This window comes from Vulpes vulpes, chromosome 4 (genome assembly GCF_048418805.1).
Source record: "Vulpes vulpes isolate BD-2025 chromosome 4, VulVul3, whole genome shotgun sequence".
In the NCBI taxonomy this organism is placed as follows: Eukaryota; Metazoa; Chordata; class Mammalia; order Carnivora; family Canidae; genus Vulpes; species Vulpes vulpes.
The window spans coordinates 101122888-101144483 of record NC_132783.1 but is presented as its reverse complement, the minus strand read 5'-3'; positions in this window follow the sequence as shown (position 1 = coordinate 101144483).

Here is a 21596-nt window from a genome sequence, read left to right as displayed (position 1 = left end):
TGCCTCATGTATTTCAAAGCTCTGCTATTAGAAGCATATATATTTAGGATATTATGTCCTCCAATAAATTGAGCTCTTTATCATGAAATGACTTTTTGATATCTGGTAAAATTATTTGATCTTACTGATACTTTGTCTAAAGTAAAGTAAAATATGGTAACTCAGGCTTCCTTTATCTTTCCCATCTTTTACCATTAATATTTATTTTTAAATCTTTATCGGGTATGTTTCTTGTAGACAACACCAAGTTGTTTTTTTACTGAATCTGAAGATTTCTGATTTTTAAATGAGGTGTTTAAACATTTTACATTTCATATGATTAGGCTTAAGTCTATCATCTTGCTAGTTGTTTTATATGTCTCCTTTATTCTTTGTTCTCTTTTCTCTCTATTTCTGAGTTATTTTGAATTAAATATTTTATTATTTCATTCTATCTTCTTTGTTGGCTTGTTAGCTACAATATAACCTTTCTTATTTTATTAGGTGATTTAGGGTTGTAATATAAAGCTGTAACATTAAAATCTAGTTTCAAGTGATATTACAACACTTTATATATAAGACCTTAAAATACTATACTTCATTTCTGCCTTTTCAGGCTTTTTGTTATTTTTGTCATACATTTTACCTATACTCTATGTAATAAATCTCTGACTATATTGATATTGTCATTGTGTAAGCAATCAATTTTCTTTTGTTTTTTAAGATTTTATTTATTTACTTATGAGAGACACACACACACAGATACAGAGACATAGGCAGAGGGAGAAGCAGGGCCCCTGTGGGGAGCCTGATGTAGGACTCAATCTTGTGATACCAGGACTACACCCTGAGCCAAAGGCAGATGCTTAGCCACTGAGCCACCCAGGTGTCTCTAAACAATTTTCTTGTAGAGATAGTTACTTAATAAGAAAAAAAAATATTAATGTATCCATATATTTACCACATATGAGACTCTTCATGCCTTTGTGTAGAAATTCATTACTGTTTTAATTCTGTTTAAAGGATTTCATGTCTTTAATGTATCTTATAGTGCAGCCATTGTGATGATGAGTTCTTTCAGTTTTTGCATGTCTAAAAATATCTTTATTTCATCTTTAGTTTGAAAGTTATTTTCAAAAAAAAGAAAGTTATTTTCACTAGGTATATAATTATGACTTTATAGATTTATTTTCAGTACATAGAGACGTTCCACTGTCTTTATGCTAAAATTGTTTATCATGAGAAATCTGCTATCATTCATGTCTTTGTTTTTCTTCATATAGTGTGCTTTTCACTTTTTAACCATTTTTAGAATTTTATCATTAGTTTTGAACAATTTCATTATGATATGCCATGATGTAGTTTTCTGCATGCTTTTTTTGTGTGCTTTTTTTTTAATGCTCTATTAAGGTTCATAATCTGCGAGTTTATAGTTTTCATCAAAACTGGAAATTTTTCTGCTATTAATTCCTTCATGAAATGTTCCCCCCTCCTCTTTTAGGGAGTTAAAGTATATGTGTATGTTAGGATGCTTGTACTTTTCCTGTAGCTCATTGGTATTCCTTTTATTTTTAAATTATTTTTTGTTTGTTTGTGTTTTGGTGTATTTCATTTTGGATCATTTCTCTTGCTTGTATTCAACATATATATATTAAAGATTTTATTTACTTATTCATGAGAAACACAGAGAGAGGCAGAGACATGGGCAGAGGAAAAAGCAGGCTCCTCGCAAGGAGACTGATGCAGGACTCCATCCCAGGACCATGGGATCACATCCTGAGCCTAAGGCAGATGTTCAACCGCTGAGCTACCAAGGCATCCCTAAGATTGAATATGTTTATTAGAGTCATGGAAGATACAAATAAGAGCCAAATGAAACTTTTAGAGATGAAACTACAGTGTCTGAGATTAAAAAAATACCCTGGATGGGAGTAACATCAGACTAGACACAGCAGAAGAAAATACTGGTGAACTTGAGTACATAGCAAGAGAAATGATCCAAAATGAAATACACCAAAATATTCAACATATATGTATATATGCATATATGTGTGTAGATACATATATAAATATATTCAATCTTACCTCTAGATTTTTGAATATAGAGGATAAAATTATAACAATGTTTTAATATCTTTGTCTATACTATTGTTATCACTTGTTTTATTTATTTATTTTTGTTACGTTTTTAATTGAAGTATAGTTGACACATGATATTAATTTCAGGTGTACAATATGGTGATTCAACAAAATTTATATTATGCAATGCTCACTTCATCTATTTTATTTCTGAAGCAGTTTTGATTGATTAACTGGTAATTTTGGTTGAATACAAGACATTGTAAATTTTAAATTGTTGGCTATTGGATATTTTTGCATTCATATTCTTGAGCTTTTTTCTGTAACACTGTTAAGTTCCTTGGAGAGAGCTTGGTCCTTTTGGTCTTGGGTTTTTTTTTTTTTTAATTTTATTTATTTATTCATTCATGAGAGACACAGAGAGAGAGAGAGAGAGAGAGAGAGAGGCAGAGCCACAGGCAGTTAGAGAAGCAGGCTCCATGCAGGGAACCTGATGTGGGACTCGATCCAGGGACCCCAGGATCATGCCCTGAGCCAAAGGCAGATGCTAAACTGCTGAGCCACCCGGGCTGTCCTGGTCTTGGTTTTAAGTTTTGTTAGGTGAATTTACTCTGGGGCTAATTTTACCATACTACTAAAGTAAAACCTTTTTGAGTACTCTCCCTTACATCTAATCAAAATTTTCCACTCTAGCTAGTAAGAACAAACACTAATCCTGGTCTTGTATATATGTGTCCAGAGTGTCCTTTTTTCATTTCCTTGGTTTTGGGTAGTTTCCTTATATGCATAAACTAGTCATTATTCATCTGAATATTAGAGAAGCACCATCTTCAAATGCCTGAAGTTCTTCTTCTGTGCAGATTTCTCCCTCCTGTATTCTGTCTGTGAACCCTAGCTGCCTTGGCCTCCCCAGACTCTCCACTACCTCTCCTCAACTCATGGAGCCCACCAGGCACAATAAGGGTTCCTTCTATGCTGCAGCCTGGAAACTCTCTCAAGGCAGTAAGCTAGGGAAATTTTAGGGCTTACCTCATCTTTTCCCATTTCACATGGATCACTATCCTTTGTTGCTTAATGTTCAGTGTTTTGAAAACTTTTACTGTATAATATTTCTCTGTTTTGTTGTTGGTGGTGGTGTTCTGTTTTGTTTGTTTGTTTTTACAGGTGGGAGCGTGAATCTGACCACTTTTACTCCACATTAAGTGAATATGGAAGTTCCTGGTTATAACATTTTGAGAAGGCTGTGCTTTCTCAGTTTTTCATGGGCTCTACTTTGGTTCACTCTTTAAAGCTTGGTATTTTTCCACTCAATTGTTCTTCATCTTCATCATTCTCTCCTTGAGGGATCTCATCTCAAAGTTTCAAGTAAACCCATGTATTAATGAATCCCAAATTTCCATCATTATCTCAGTCCATTCTCCTAACTTCTAGATCTATCAAGCCAACAATTTACTGTTCATTTTTTTCTAGATGGTCCATAAGCTATTAGAACTCAACATATAAAAAATAAATAGCCCTCTTCTACATATTCCCACCAATTCTTTCTTAAGGCGCCCTGTAGTATTTATCACACCATTTACAGCTAGTTTTCTATTTCTCTCTCTTTCTTTCAGTTGTTAGTAGAGATTATGTTTTTGTCATTGCTGTTTTTCCAACACTTAGCACAATTCCTGACACTAGAGGGCTTCTCAATAAGTATGTTGAATTAAATTGAATTCCACATATAAGGGGAACTTCAGAGACAGGGAAGAGTAACAGTCTAAGCTAAAAGCCATCACATTGAACAGGACCTGGTCTTTCTCTCTGAAAGATGAATTAAGGAAGCAGAGCCAGTCTAGAGCACTGGTTGATTTTCCATCTTGGGCCACTGTGAAGGAGATACCCAAGGATAAGCAAGGATGGAAAATTAAGTGGAAAGAATGGAAGGGAGCCAAATTTCTGGGCTCCTAAATGCTAAACACTGCTTCTTAGAACTGTGTCCAAATTAACCACTCCTATTCCTTCCTTCTGTGCTGAATGTGCTTATACTAAATTCATTATGCATTGCTTTTTGAAGTGTTCTTGAGTCATTTTATGTGAAGAAATTTCATTTAATCAATTATGTTAAAAATTCCAAATAGACATAACACTATCTATTTTCTCAGTAGGTCTGGGAGACTTTAAGAGCAAGGGCCATGCCTCTTCATCAGACTAGGTGCATACCAAAGACAGGGACCATGCCTTTTTTTTCTCAGGGAAAAGGAATACATGAAAATACTGACTACCAATATAAGGAGTAGAGATGCAAGGCTGGCTTGAAGTCTATAGCCCCTATCTAATCATAAACCTCATTTTCACCATAGTTTCCCTATCTTTACTACAACCATGATCCACTTATACTGAGGAGCTGGGCTGTTTCATGTTGGCAAGTCAATATCAGCTTTGCCTAAAGCTTGTTTGCCAAGGAAATCTTTGACTGGCTTCTCTGGACTCAGACTTTCTGGCAGAGCATGTTGGTTTGTCTTTGGAGAAAGTTCTCAGTCTGCTCTGCTTCTGTTCAAACTGACTGGTTGGAGCTAGAGTCAATAGGGAATATAGAGAGCAGGCCAGGCAGGTGTGAAGGTCTCTTCCAGCAACTCAAATATTAGAAGCCTTTACCATCATCTTCTTGTGCCCAGGTCTGATTTCTCTTAGAGAAGGGACTGGGATCGCTCCACCCTCTAAATTCCAAAGCCCAATGTTTTAGAGAGTGTGAAGAAATTAGACCTGCCTTAGAAGACTATTGTTATAAGGAACTGTCCAATTTCTCAGCAACCATACTGTACTCACATCCCATTCTAATAAAGTTTAATAAAAATGTCCATACTAGAGATACAAAGTCAAAAGAGACTTAAAATAAATATTAAAAATTATGTTTAGGGGAAAGGATAGAAAATGAGTGGGAAATATCAGTGAGGGTGACAGAACATGAGAGACACCTAACTCTGGGAAATGAACAAGGGATAGTGAAAGGGGAGGTGGGTAGCGGAATGGGGTGACTGGGTGACAGGCACTGAGGGGGGCACTTGACGGATGAGCACTGGGTGTCATGCTATATGTTGGCAAATCGAACTCCAATAAAAAAATATACAAAAAAGGGATGTTTAATTAATAATATTTATTATAATTAACATAATACTAATATATTATTAATATAATATTTATTATTGTTGTTGTTTAATAAACAATCATTATTCATACAAATTGAAGTTTGAGTACCAGCTAGCTCAGAAGTAGGAAATGAAGAGGTGGTATGTGTTTGGTGTGTGTGGGGTGACTGAGTAGGGGTCTAGCAAAGGAGAAGCAGTGGGAAATGGAAGAGAGGCAAGAAGATCTGTTAGAACAATGGAAGAGATGAAGGAAAGCTAACAAGGTACACAAAGCACATGTCCCTTGTAATTCTGACCCTAACTCACTCCTGACTAATTAAATGTCTATAAATTTGCATTGTTTTTAAGGCTCCTAGATTATTTGAATGTTCATCCAGCATTGAGAACCACTGCTCAAAAGCATTCATCAAAACAAACTTCATGGAGCAAATTTCATATGATGGTATCCTGTTTTTCCCTTTCAACTAAAAAATGACAAAACTACCTAGAAGGACACCTTAGAAAGTTATTATGCCTCAGAAGCATATGTTATTTCAGAGTAGATTCTGGAAGATCCAAAAATGTCATGACCTTGCCTACCTGTTAGACAAAAGGCCACAGAAATTCTTGACACAAAACAATGAAATTTTCCATTAGGTTACATTTAAACAGCAATTTGAAAAAGGCAGAGAGAAATAGCAGTTCTTCAGTCAGACTAAACAGGTTTTGTTTGAAAAAGAAATAATCAGTTCACTGCCTTGGATTTGGAGGGTACATCCTTCCTCAAAATGAACAATGTCATGTTTTATTTTCTCCACATAAATTGTACTCTAACCATGTGTATCCAGATGAAACCAAAACATGAATAAAGTGATTTCTTGGGCTTTTCCTAGATATGTATTTCCTGGCACAAACCTCAGTTTTTACATTTGTACTCTATTGTATGCTGCTTTATATATGGATAAGAGTAGGAAATTGCTCTCAAAAGAAGTTAAATACAGCCATCAAATGTGACTTTCTTAGATGGGTCTAATGTTATTTTTTTTAAGGTTTATTTATTTAGAGAAGGAGAAAGAGAGAGGGAGAGAACACATAAATGGGGGGAGAGGCAAATGGAGAGGGACAAAGATTCAAGCAGATTCTCCACTGAGTGTAGAAACCAATATGGGACTCAGTCTCAGACCCCTGAGACCATGATCTGAGCCAAAATCAAGAGTTGGACACTTAAACAACTGAGCAACCCAGGTGCCCCAGCCCAATGTTATTGGAATGCCTTTGCCCCTTACTCCATTTCCCCACTCTAAGCTGCTGCTCCTTTGTCAGTTCAGAAATTATAGTAAAAAATATAACTGGTATTATATTGGAGTCTACCAAGAAAAAGATATATAAGTATTACCTTGTGAGATATAGCATTTAGGTATATCACTTCTATCTGGTCACAGTTTCCCCACCAAAAATGAGGTGGTAAGCCTTGGTAATGTCTTTAGTCCTTTCAACTGAGATTTTAGATTTCTAAATTCTTATGAAATGTTTAATACAGTTTTAGGTAGATTCATGGATGGGAGAAAAACCTATCTGTGTTTTAGCATAGTGACTGACGGCACATAGGAAAACTTCAATATTATTACTATGTGTATAATTTTTAAAATCTCAGTAACCATGGGACATGAAGATTATTTATTTCTATCCTACAGGTAAAGAAACCCAGACACATACAGAATAACCAAACTGTTCAGGGTCACAGAGCCAGTAAGTGGCACATTAGGTACTTAAGCTCAACTATTAGAGACTACAAACTTCAAGCTCTTTTCACTACAGTATTATTGTCTCCAAGAAATATGAGATCTGTTGCTCTTGAAATCCCAGAGTACCTGCCATGAATTACTTGGAAGATGAAAAATACTGCCCTTGACTATGAACCAAAGTTAACTTTTAACAAATGACTAATTTCTCAAGCACATGTAGTAGCCCTAGAAACAATGGAAGCATCTGGTGATGCTAACCATGGCTTCACTCAAAAGAATCTACTGATATGTAGCAGTAAGGATGATTTTTGTTGCAAGGAACATAAGTCCCAACTAAAAGTATCCTCAATAATAATTATCTCACAAAATAAGATGTCTGGTGCTAGGTAACTATAGAGTTAGAGTTAGTTAATTCAGCATCTCAGTAATATCATTATGATTGGGGCCTTGCTAATCTCAGCATTACTGATAAAATGCCCCTCACATTCATATGTTGCATGCTTATATGTTTTAGGCAGTTCTAAATGTTTTATAAGCATTTTAACATAGTTGGTCCTCTCAACACTCCTATGAGAGATACTATTATACTGAGATAGACAAAGACCCTTCATGGACAAAAGATAGCTGCAACAGGCCAAATATCAAAGAAGATAAAAGCACAATCCTTATAATTCCTCCTCTGTTGTCAGCAGAAATAGAGAAAAAAGTGATAATGACAACAGAACCTGCATGTTGAGAATATGTATGCCAAGTAAGTTTTTTTTTATAGTTATCATAAATAAATAGAAGGGGTATAATCTCCCATTTACCTCTTCCAAAAAGCCACTGAGTGGGCTTTCTCTAAGATTCCATGCTCAAACTATTCACTAGCAAGAGGAATGGAAATTGTAGCAATTATCTTAAGCATATCATGATTCATATAGGCTCCCTTCAGAGTGGAGATCCCCCATTTCTTCAAGTACATGGCCACAAACACCAGAACAAAAGCTGGGTTCTGATGCTATAGCTAACTTCTTAATTTCCAGTTATAAAGGAACATCCTTAGACACATTCAAGGTTGATGGGCTTCTCAAAAAAAGCAAAGTGGGCAGGCTGGAGTTATTGAAAAGTTATTTAAAAGTATCGCAAATAAATAAATAAATAAATAAATAAATAAATAAATAAATAAAAGTATCACCAATTCCTTTGGTAGATACTAAAGGTATTCTGCTTGAGCAATTGTAGAAACATTAAGAAAGCCAGGAACTGAGTTGAAACAAACAAAAAGCATTGGCTGTTGCAGGAGACAAAGTCAAGGTCTGAATTTCACAAGTATAGTATGGTTTAAAGTAATACCATTTGGAGTTTACAGACATGGGGAAAGAAGCCCCAGTGTGACTGTAAAGAGTGCTGCAAAACAGAAAACATTCCTGGTGGGCTACATCATGCAGTATTCAGTAGAATTTACTGCATATCCCGCACCATCATGCCTCCAGCAATGGCAGAAATCCTTCAAACTTTGCTAAAATGCATGTGTGTTTTTGCGTAGCAGCTAAAAACATGTATGTCTTCAGATGTAGGGTGTGTATGTGTGCATGTGTACAGAAATTTCCCAAAACTACAGATGCCTTACTATTATGAACTGAATTATATCAGTTGAAAATTTATATATTCAAGTCCTAACCCCCAATACCTAAGAATGTGACTGTTTCTGAATATAGGCCTTTAAAGAGGTAATTAAGGTAAAATGAGGTCATGTGAGTGGGCCTTCATCCAAAAGGATTGGTGTCCTTCTAAGAAGAGAAAATTAGGGCACAAACACAGAGACTGAGGAAAGACCATGTGAAAAAAAGGGAGAAGGCATCTCCCTACAAGACAAGGAGAGAAACCTCATGATGAAATCAACCCTGTTGACACCATGACCTCAGTCTAGCCTCCAGAACTGTGAGAAAATAAATTTCCATTGCTTTCTGAAATGCTTCTTATAGGAAAAGCTGGCCTTTAACAAGGGGCTGGCTCTTCCTCAATTCCTTCCTCCTGAATGTTGCAGAATGAAAGATAATGTGGTTGAGCACTGTCTATTGGCCAGTTAGCTATCTTGACTGAATCAGGTCAAATCTACAGCTAATTGGGTCCACTGTGCAAAAATTAATCATTTGGATAGCCCTATATGTGTCCCAGACAACTGTTTTCCTCCTTAACTCTGACTTTTGAGTCCACAAAAGCATTTTTGTCATCAACATAATAAAGTAAATTCTATATTTACTTCTTCTCCCTCCAAAAAAAATAAATAAATAAAATAAATAAAAAATTAGATTTCATTGGAGAAATGAGGAGTGAGGTGGAAGTAGTTTATACTAATTATCCTACAGAGAAAATCTTAAAGCTTGCAGTTAGGCTTTTTTATACTCCCTCAAATATTTTCCTTAGAATTGAGAACTTTGGAAGTCCTCTCATTTCTCTTTCTCTAGCAGCATTCACCCTAAAGGCTCACCCTTTCTAGATGCCCCCAGGAAAGCCAAATCCCAAATTCCCTCTTCTCTATCTAGCGGCAAACCTCTCTCCTCCTTTCAAAACCTGGATGCCAGATAACAATACCTAGGCCCTGGAACCCTAAAGTAAATTTATTAGTGCATTTTTTTTTTCAAAAAAAGCCAAATTTTCATTATAATTGGTTCATTATAAGAAGTTCTGATGCCAGTTGTGGAGAGACTAAAATTATTTTCCTACTTTTATAAGAAAAATAAAAAGAAAGCAAATAAAAGAAAAAGTGACTGAACAAAAGAATCTTAGATCTTCCAATTTTCTTTTATCCTAGAAGAGAGGCCAGTGTTTTGTGCCCTAAAAAAAAATAAGCTTAGGTAGAAAAACTAGAATATGAAAAGTCACATACCTCTGCCTGAATGAGGGTCAGCTAATCCCATTCCCAGAGAAAAACATTGATGTTTTCTTTTTGAATTAACATTAATTTACATCACACACACACATTATATTTAGAAATCTTTTAGCTCTGATTTCTCAGCAGGGGTAAATGCCTCAATTTCCTGCAAACCATTGTCAAGTGTCTAGACAGGAGAAGTGGAAGCAAAGATAAGAGATCCTGAATTTCAGCAGAGGGGCCATCAAGCTAAATCCAACTCAGCTGTGCTTTTTCACTTGGCAACAAGCGATAAGCCTCTGATAGCCACATATCTTTCATGTTGCCTTTGACTTCTGATAAAGGAAGAGGAAAGTGGGAAATAATGATGAGTCTTGATGATAAACACCTCTGGCTGTGTTTTGTCTTGGTCTTTTTAAGTTAACTGAGCCCCAGAGGAATCGCAAGCCCTACAGGCCTATCTAATATCTGGAGAGGTTTATGAGCATTTGAAGCTACAGATTAAGATGAACAATACACTTTAAAGGGTTTGTGACTTTTTTAGCGCCTTAATTTTAAATACACTTCTAAGTCAATAAAACATGCTTTGTAGAAATTCCTAGTTTCAATACCCTTTCTGAGATTTCTACAGTCTCTTAATCTTTAAGAACTAGATGGGACTTCAGAGGTCCCCTCAGCAGCAGCCTATATACACACACACTAAATATACTTGAGATCTATAGCAAAGTTTCTTCCCTTACAAATATTCAGAGAATACCTTCCATGAGAAGCTAATCTCTTACTGTGTAACAAGACTTGGACCTGTCACACCTGATTCATTCCTCATTCCCTCATGCATTCATCAACCCTTCTTTGAGTCCCTTGTTGAATAGGGTAGGGATTAAATGGTTAGATAGTGGAATCCTGACTCTACTACTAGTTGTGTAAATATGAGCACGTTATTTAACCTCTTGGGCATCATATTCCCTATCTATAAAATGGAGATAATGACAAGACTTACCTCTCAGAATTGCTATGAGAATTAGAGAGCTATAAATACAAAATAAGTTTCGAAATATAGCAAGTGTTTAATGAATTCTAATTGTCACTATTAAGTGTCAAACATTAGTCTTTAGTTAGAAGAGGAAAAGATAGATTGAAAGAATGTTTAGAAATGGGTGAAAAAGGGAAATCCATCAACTATTTAAGGATTAAGAAATCAGAAAGAGAAAGACTGATGCCGTACAATCTCACTTATATGTGGAATATAAAAAACAAACAAACAAAACCAAAACCAATACAAATCAAAACAAAACAAGAAAACCAAGCTCATAGTTATGGAGAACGGACTGGTGGTTCCTAGAGGTTGGGGTGGAGGGTAGGAGAGAGGGGTGGAGGTCAAAAGGTATAAACTTCCAGGTATAAAATAAATAAGTCATGGGGATATAATGTACATGGTGACTATAGTTAATAATACTGAATTGCATATTAGAAAGTTGTTAAGAAAGTAGATCTTAAAATTTCTCATTACAAGAAAAAATTTTTTGTGACTATGTAAGGTAATAGTATTAACTATACTCATTGTGGTGATCATTTTGCAAATGTATACAAATATTGAATTATCATGTTACATACCTGAAGCAAATATCATGTTATATGTAAATTTTACCTCAATTTAAAATATATGTATTTAATTTATTTTTGAAAAGAATTAAGAAACTAGACAGCACAGTGGTACATAGCTGGTTCCCAGCCCTTACCTAAACATAATTACAGGCTTCAACAATAACTCATAAGACATTGCCAACTTAGAATGACTTGGACCAAATAATTAAACAGTCTGGCTTGGGATGCCTGGGTGGCTCAGCGGTTAAGCCTCTGCTCAGGGAATGATCCTGGAGTCCTGAGATCAAGTCCCACATTGGGCTCCCTGCATGAAGCCTGCTTCTCCCTCTGCCTGTGTCTCTGCCTCTCTCTCTCTCTGTGTCTCATGAATAAATAAATAAAATCTTAAAAAAAAAAATAAACAGTTTTGTTTGAGGGACTTTAAGAGTTCAAAGAAGAGATCACTGTGGACTGAAGGGGACAGAAAAGACTTCATGTAGGAGGCATGGCTTGTCCTGGGCTTCACTGAACAAGTCTTCCGATGGATAAGGATGCTTTTGAGGGAAAAGCATCAAACACAGAGAGATGGGGCAGCCTGGGTGGCTCAGCGGTTTAGCGCCTGCCTTCAGCCCAGGGCGTGATCCTGAAGATCCGGGATCGAGTTCCACATTAGGCTCCCTGCATGGAGCCTGCTTCTCCCTCTGCCTGGGTCTCTGCCTCTCTCTCTGTGTCCCTCATGAGTAAATAAATAAAATCTTAAAATAAAAAAAAAAGCAGAGAGATGGGGACTACTGTGACACAGGCTACATTGACCATCTGGACTAATTTTCAGTGGTCAGCCCAGGAATCAGGCTTGCCATCACCCTTATTTTCTGCCTTACAATTAAAAGGTAGACCTCCACACAAGCCTCAGGCTGGCTTTGGGTTCATCCCTTTCAGTGGATCTTATACCACTGGATCTTATACAAGTGGACTTATATACCCTCCACCAGTTCAGCTTTCTTTCAATGCTATTGTCATCTTGTCTCTACCCTGCTTCTCAGCTTCTACTGTCTGCCCCATCCTTAAGCCCATCTCATTGTTTTCAGGGTAAAACCAAGCCCTTTAGCCTAATACACATTGATCTTCACAATCTGACAATGAACTGCCTTCAGTTATGTGTTCCAGTATACCTTTCCCCTCTTTTCCTCACTGTTCCTCCAGCTAGGCTTTTCATTCCTGCTTCACTCGGTCCAAACTTTAATACAGAATTACCTCCATTCTTCCCTCAGCCGTCTAATTCATCACTATTTGTGGACAATTTATTTGTGAACTTTCTGGTTCTTTTACAATTTTCTAATTCTTTTACTGTTTGCTAGCTTTCCTATCTCTTTGTTAGCTTCTCTAACCCACCACATTTTCTCTCTTTTGAACTCATAGAACATGTTTGTTCTACTCAAAGCAAGTAAATTTGTAGTATTACTTAGCTAGGTTTTCATATTGTTATTTCATTTGGAGGGAGATTAACTATTTTTTTTTTAATTGAGATCTTAGTTTTCAACCTGAATTACAAATTCCTCAAGACCAGGACTTGTATCTGATTCTTCTTGCAAGCACGATAGTTGATTAATTACGAGGGATGACAGGAACCAGAGATATCAATTTACAAAACTCGTTTAAACTACCCAAAATGGGGACAAGCATCAGAAAAAAGCTGGATTTCAAGATCAGTGGGGTACAGATCGGACCCCCTGTGAAATAGACCATGAGAACACTAAGGACTTTTATCTTTTTTTTTTTTTTTCCACTTTTACTTTTGCTTTTGTTTGAGACTCTGAGATTTGAATTCAGAAAGTTACTGCTCTTAAATCAACACTTTTGGGGCATGAGGAACAGGGGGGAAAGGATGAGCATTGGGCAGAGGAAGAAGCAAGAAGCTGAACTGTACTGTAGTTTTAACAGTCTTCACCCAATCTCATAGGGAGCTCTGGTGCTAAAGTGGCCCTTAAATTGTCCCAATTGAAGCCAAGGAGCCAGGTCTTTATATGTCTACTAAGACAATTCTTTGGATATTAGCTATACCTAAGGAAAAAGAATAACATTGAGCAAAGCAACTGCTTTTGGCAAATCCTGGAGAGGCATGCAGCTATGAGCTGTCGGGAGTCAACAACACTACTAGCAGCTGGCAGAATAAGTGTCCGAGTCTTAAAGGCAGAGCCTGGTGGTGTATCACAGTATCCACTAGAGTTAGGTCATAGAACAGTATGATCTCTTGGCCTTCTCAGCTTAACCTCTGTGCTTGGCACTCAGCCCTGCCTGTTCTCTGGCTATTATGTTTTAGATGCCCAACCTGACTTAAAATGTGTTCATTATAGTTCAAAATTTTAATTTTGTGTAAGTTGTTCCTTCCTTGCAGTTTCTTGTTCCACTTGTCAGAAACAAACTATCAAAAACTATTTATTAGCTGAACTAGCAACTGGTCAGTGTCCAAATCAACAGCACTTACTGTGGAATCAGATAAGCAGCTGTTTATCAGATGACTCCTGGAATCTCAAGTGGAGATTCAGCCTTCATGGGATCCAGGCAAGACTGGAAAAATAACCTTGGAGTTTCAGCACTTCCCAGAAACACCAGCTGACCAAATACTTTAAAGTGTCAAGGAGTTGACAACAGGGTAGAGCTGTCTTAATGTGAGGAAAGAAAAACTGACTTAGCAAAAAGTAACAAGGAGACAGTATGAACTAATCTGCTGATTCATGATCACTTTGAATTGCTACAAGTTCCACTTGGGTGGCCCTTCTCCCTAATTCATCAACTCTGCCACTTCTCATCATCACATCTTTTGTTACTGATGAGGATGATAATGATGATTTGAGAGATTTAACAAATATAAGAACCAAAAATAATAAAACATGGTGTCCTCTTTCTAGAATTTAGGTATCCTTTTTCTAGAATTCACTATCATTCACTTTTTGCAATATTTGCTTGTGTGTTTTTAATTAAAAATATTATAAGTATAATTCAAATCACCTCTGTTCTTTCTTTCCATAGGCAAAAGGGGTCATGATTTTAATGTGCATCTTTCCAGTTTATTTTTATTAGTTTTAAATGCATATGTTTATATCCATGAGAACATAAAATATTGTAATATATGGTTTTTAAGTTGCAAACTATATTGCACTTTAACTTCTCTTCATTAATTCTTTTTGAAAATTTCTTATATTGGTATACATAGTTTTAGTTCATTTTTAACTGCTTATAATAGTCCATCAGAGAACCATATTACATTTTATTTATTTATTCTCCTACTGATGAACATTTCCAAGATTCTCCTTTTTGTGCATTTTTCCCCTTTCTTGACAGCTCAACATGAATGAAATGTCTTTTTTATTTTTTAATTTCTAGTTGAGATTGACCAGGTCTCCAGAGAAGAATTCCCACTGTATCTTTGTTCTTTGCCCCTCTGCCTCAGCCCTGACAAATACCAGGTGCTGGTTTCTAGAATTCCCATTGTTTTCTGAGATTGTTCTTGCCAAAGATTTCATTCCTAGCCAGACCTAAAGAACAGATCAAGGAAGTGGCAAATATGGACAAAATGAATAACGTTCATTGGGCCTCAAAATAAAAACTAGAGCTACTTCTGGAGATTCATTCCAAGAAAATAATTCAAAGAAACAAAAAAAAAATCTTTGTCTATGAAGATTTTTATTATAGAACAATTTTTTTTAATGGGAAAAATGAGAAATAACCAAAATGGTCAACAATAGGGAGTCTTTATAAAAATCATGGTATGTCAACATAATAAAATATTATTAGTTCTTTCACAATGATGATTTTAAAAATTCTGTATTAGATGGAAATATATAAAATTCCTCTATCTGGCTCAAAACAGATGGATATGTGCAATTTCATCTAATCCAAATTTAAGAGTAACAGAGGAAAACAAATGATGATATAATGTTAGATGAAAAATGCAAGAAGCAAAATTATGTCTACTGTATACGAACGTTTATCTGCATTTTGACAAGAACTTAAAGGAACTACAGAAAAATTAAAACAGTTATATTAAAGAAGGAGAGTGGAGGATAACTAAAACTTATTAAATGTACATATCCAGGACTTTATAAACATTTTTGTTTTAATACACACACACACAAACACACACACACAGAGCTTTTTAAATTCCCACCTCTAGGTGAAGCTGCAATTCAAAGTGATTAATTTTTTTTAGTGTCATAAATCAATAGAGTGGCAGAGCTAGAATTTGCATCCAGTCCTCTTTGATTTCAAAGTCTGCACTCCACTCATGTTCTTCTCTGGTGAGATGAAAATGTCATCTTTTCTTTATACCTTTCATAATATTACTCATGTAATAAACAGAAATTCAAATTAAAAATTTCTCATAAAGGAGAGTATAAGGAAAATGGGTCACTAAACAACTATCCCTATCCTGTCTAATCCAGAGTGACAGGGCACCTACCTAGAATGGGTCTTTGATTTTCCAAGCTTGCCCTTAGGGTTCTTGGTGTAGAGCAAAATACTGCTGGGAAGAGGGTGGCAGTCAACAGACAGAGGCAATTGGATTGGGAATGGGAAGAGCCATGTACTGCCTAAGGCCATTTGAACAAAGAGAACTTCACTATTATATGGTGCTTTTGAGAATGAGCTGAAAACTGTTTGGGTATTGTGAATATTATCAGGGAGACACCTTTAATTTCCAACCTGACTCAAGGAGCAGAGGAGCATTAGGAGGGGAGTCTGGACTTCAGGGTTCCTTGGTTCAGTTCCTAAGCAGATCTGTATTCTTGGGCAAATGACTGAAGTTCTCAGTTTTCTCACCTGACACATGAAAAGAGTTTGCTGCTTCCAGCACTAAGTGTTTCTCTGGCTCTTTTTTCCACCCAGAAAGAAGAGTCCTAGTGTCTGCTAAATTGAGAAATTGTGTGTCAGATGTCTGAAAATCAAAGGAAGTGCTTATTCTTCTTACCTTTACTCTTTCAGAACATGGGGTACTTCCACTAATACTTCTACTCTTTTCTCCAGCCACTAATATGATCACTACCTTTCTGACTATCAGGAAGGCTATATCCTGGATCTAGTGCATAGAGATACTCTGCCACAAACGTGGGAAACAGGCTCTGTCAACTCTTACTTCATCCCACCTGCCAGCCAAAGGGCCAAATTGTACTTTGTGTTCCTGCTCTTAGGCAGAAAGCATGCCAGGTCAGGCTGTGGATCTGTCTCCAAATGAAGACCTAGAGACTCAATCCCCTCCTCAGCTCTCTATCCTGCCAGTTACCAGCTATAGTCCTTCAGGTACCTGGCTAGGTAAATTTTCAGCTGTGCAGACCCCAGAGAGGGTATCAAAGTTTAAACTGGAGCATGGGGAAGAACAAGTCATGGGAAGACCCATTATTACTTCAAGGTCAATCTATATTCCAGCACAGAGTGCCAGCAGCCCTGAATCTCAGGATTCACAAAGCTTATCCTAGAATTTGGTCTTCTTCAAGCTTCTTATATCTGTCTGCCACTGATGAAAGAAGAAAGAGAAAGAGAGAAGAAAGAAAGAAAGAAAGAAAGAAAGAAGAAAAAGAAAGAAAGAAAGAAAGAAAGAAAGAAAGAAAGAAAGAAAGAAAGAAGAGGAAGGAAGGAAGGAATGAAGAAAGAAAAAGAAAGAAAGAAAGAAAGAAAGAAAGAAAGAAAGAAAGAAAGAAAGAAGAAAGAAAGAAAGAAAGAAAGAAAGAAAGAAAGAAAGAAAGAAAGAGAGTTATTTGTATCCCCCAACCTCAAATACTGAACCAAAATCTGGAATACCAGTCCAGAATCAGATATAACCTCCTTATCAAACTGTTACTATGAGAATGAGAGAACAAAGAAGACAGAGACATATGAAAAAAAGAGTAGATTGCAGAACCAAAATAACATTCAACAGTTGAGGTTTCTGAATCTCTTAACTCACAAAGGTGAATTAAACAAGAATGCTGAATTCTGGACTCCAAGATCTAAAGGGAGAATGAAAGGTTGGTGAGTAAGCCAAAGCCTAGCCAGGGATATGTCCTGGTTGCCAGGGTACCAACACACATATAAACAGAGCAGAGGTAAGATATATAACTCTATTTATAGGACTGCATTGGAAAGTCTGAGAAAATATGAATAGGTGTACTGTCTTCTACCCCAGAGTGCCTGAAATCAAAAGCCACCATCAGCTAACTTTAAGATACATAGCCTTAAAGCAAAGATAAACCATGCATACCCTCAATTTTCCTAATTGCAGAATAGGTACCACAATAGCCCTCTAATAGGGTTGTTGGAGTATTTAATATCCATTTTCAAGTGCTTTGAAAAACACTGGGCTTCTCTCCTAACACATAGGCTCTGAAAGGGAAAAGGCCAGTGCTACATTTGCTGTTAGTGGATCTCTAATGTCTAACACAGTGTCTCAGAAAACACTTATTGTTGTTATTGACATTATGGTATTGGGGAAGAGATTGTACCCTCTTTATTCTCCCTAGACTAGCTTCTCTCTCATTTGAAGCTAGATAAATATACTGCTGAGGGTTAGCCTATGCCTATCCCATCTAAAGTTTCCTTTTTCTCCTGCAGCTTCAGCAACTATTGCTGTATGGAAAGATGGAAACTAGCTAACCTCAACCAATCCAGCTGGAGTCTTGGTCTGATTCTTTCTCTCTAAGACAGATCCAACAAGGCAGCAGCATGCCCTAATTGGATTGATAGGATTTGATTAACTTGATTTCATTTGATTGATTTTCAAATTCCTTTCTTATTTTCACTCTGAGTTCCCCCCAAATTCAAGAGGAAGAGAACAATCAGGTAGAAGGAGATAATCTCCAACGTCAGAATCAGTGTCTTTCCCTCACTTGGTTGATAGTGACAAGAGAGGAAGGGGCCTCTGTTGGAGTAAAGACTAAAGAAAGAGATGCTTTTTCCAATTCAGATTAACTTATTTTTTGAGAATAAAATCTATATACTTTCTTATAGCTAGACTAAACAGTTGGCAATGAGGGTTTTGGGTCCTGGAATCCTGCCAATTAAGAGGAAAACTGAATTTCATTCATGGTAGACTGAAGCTAGTAGCCTAATCAAGTTCCTAGTATCATTTAGGATTTGGATTCTAGGTAGACTAAATAGATTCTGTCCCATTCACTAATTCACTATCTTGTAGCCCTTGAGTTGCCACAATCAGACAACATCTTTGCTGGCCAGGTGACCAGGCTAATGTAGCATCAGGAGCATCTTAGATGATTAACAGATGTTCAGTCAGGTTTAAACATTGAGGTTGTCTGTCTAGACAGCTAGTCAAACCTCTTCATATCTCCCATGAGCCCTGCCCTGACTCTCCCTCTCTCCAGCTGTAGGAATGGCTGACATATACTTTCTAAACATGGGTTCCTAAAGTGAGAAAATAGAACTGAATAGGGACCATAGGACCCCACCAGGGAGAGTCCACAAATGAAGAAAATTGTTCAAAAAACCCCCACAGTCTGTGGCAGAATAAGAACTTGAGCTCATGTCTTTGGACTCCAGGGCCAGTATTGTTTCTACTAGATGATCTCTATATTGAGAAATATTTTCCCCTTTTCTCCACACTTAATAGAGTATTGATTGTCTGTGAAAATGGGATTTACTAAGCCATATTCTGTACCCACTGTTGGACATTACAGGTGCTTGGAAGTTCCCATTCTTAGAAGCCCATATTTCTGAGATGTGAACAATTGTCCAGGAGGCAGTTGGTCTCAAGCATAGGAAAATAAACTCTGTATTAGTTTATTGGGGCTACCAAAATGAAGTAAATCAGATGGCTTAAACAATAGATATTTATTGTCTAATAGTTCTGGAGGCTAGCAGTTCAAAATCAAATTATTAGCAGGGGATTCTTTCTGAGGGTTATGAGGAAAGATTCTGTTCTAGGTCTTTTTACTTGGTTTATAGACAGCTATCTTCTCTCTAGGTCTTTTCACATTGTATTCCCTCTATACATGCCTCACTTTGTGTCCAAATTTCCCCATTTTATAAAGACATCCGCCATATTGAATTAGGGTTCACATTTAGTAAAAGAACCTAACTCCAAATAAGGTTACATTCTGAGATACTAGGGGTTAAGACTTTAATGTATTGGGTATCCCTGGGTGGTCCAGTGGTTTAGCGCCTTGCCTTCAGCCCAGGGTGTGATCCTGGAGACCTGAGATTGAGTCCCATGTCAGGCTTCCTGCAGGGAGCCTGCTTCTCTCACTGCCTGCTTCTCTAACTGCCTGTGTCTCTGCCTCTCTTTTTCTCTCTCTCTCATGAATAAATAAAAAATCTTTAAAAAAAGACTTCAATGTGTTAATTTTGGAGGAACACAACTGAACCCATACAAAACTCGAAATCAATGTTTCCCAAATTTCAGCCATTTGTGTATGTATCATCATCAGACCTTTGCATATCATTCATATGCCATTATAGGATACCCCCTTCCTATTCAAAAATCACCTTGTTGTATTGGCATAGATTTACTGTAAAAGATACTTTTATCTCTGTATAAATAAACAACCAATGCTTTTCTAAAATATATTAATATTTAAAAGTTCACATACCACATATCTCATGTACGACCACTGGTATGAATATCTACCTTTGAGAAACACAAGTCCACAGGACTCATAAATGTGCAGGCTTGCATGTATACCGTGTGATATAGGGTTTTATAGGTTTTTACTGAATGAGGCAAATCCCATTTAAGGGGTAGTAGTTCTTAAAATTCCAAGTGCTCCAAAGCAATTCTCTGCATTTCTCCAGCCTCATAGAAATAGTCCATATAACTTTCTGTATAGTAGGGTCAAAAAAAGATTCTAAAATGGGAAAGCAGGATGAGGAGGGATCTACTTCTCATTTTTCTTCTCTTTAGGAATTTGTTTAATTGCTGCAAGTGATACATGAAGAGTTATGGAATAATTTTAAAGAGATAAATTAAGGTGAGGTCAGATACCTTCAATCTTGCATCTCACTGGCTAAAGAGTTTCTGAATGAGTTATTAATCTTCTGCTATAGAAGGTCTGGAGTAGAATAAGTTAATTTTAAGGGTAATAGTGGGAAGTACATCATCCTCATAGTCTTCCCAGCTCATCTCCTAGACATCAGACCACTGGAAAAATCCTATAGATCAAGAGGGACAATTATGACCCCAAAGCCCTTCCTACTCCCACAGCAGGCACAACCAATTTTCCATGGACCTCTTTACTATGGGGCCTTTAAGGACATAAAAATCCTTTTACAATACTCCGGGAATCCACAACCAACTTATCAGCATTGTACACAGAGAAAAAACCAACAGGTCAGCTCCTATCTGGTGAGAGAGGCTGCTTTCTCTGGCCTCTACAAAGAGCCAATTCTATAAGAAGCCTAGGAAAAGCTCTTCCCTACCCTGTTCTCTCTCTCTACTCCCTTCTCACTTCTGACTTCTTATCCTCTGGAACTCAGCTAAAACACCTCTCCACAGAGACTTTCCTACAGAGACCTTAGCTCTCTAAACAAATGTCTGTGTTAATATTCTCAGACTTATCTCTATCTCAGCTTTTTAAAAAGATTTTTATTTATTCATTCGTTCATTCATTCATTCATTCATTCATTCAAGAGAGACACACAGAGAGAGGCAGAGATGTAGGCCGAGGGAGAAGAAGGCTTCCTGCGGGGATCTCGAGTGGGACTTGATCGCAGCACCTCTGGATCATGGCCTGAGCTGAAGGCAGATGCTCAACCACTGAGTCACCCAGGCGCCCCTCTATCTCAGATACTTGTTTGGTTCCTTCATGTAGTTTACCATGACTTACAATTGCTATTTACTTAGGTAATTATTTTTTCAACAGTTTTACCCATTTGAATGTAAGCTCTGTGAAAGTAAGGGTTACATTAGTCTTGGTCACCATTCTATAACCAGCATACACTAGGAATACACTCAATAAATATTGTTGAAAGGAAAATATAAAGAAAAAGAGAAGAAAGTAAAAGGGAGGAAAGTGGAAGGAAGCAAAAAAGGGGAGTGGAAAAAATGGAGGAGGAAGAATGGAGAAAGGGATGGGAGTGGAGGAGAGGAGAGAGAGAGGTTTTTCTCTGGGCCACCAACAACTGGCCACAATATGGAGATGCATAGTGACTGGTCAGCAGTTTATTTGGGAGTGAGGTATTCCTGTGTGTGTTTTATATAATGGAGCATTTTCCCTCTGCCCAGGATCTTGTCTCCAAAACAGTAATGTTCCCGTCTCAGAAACA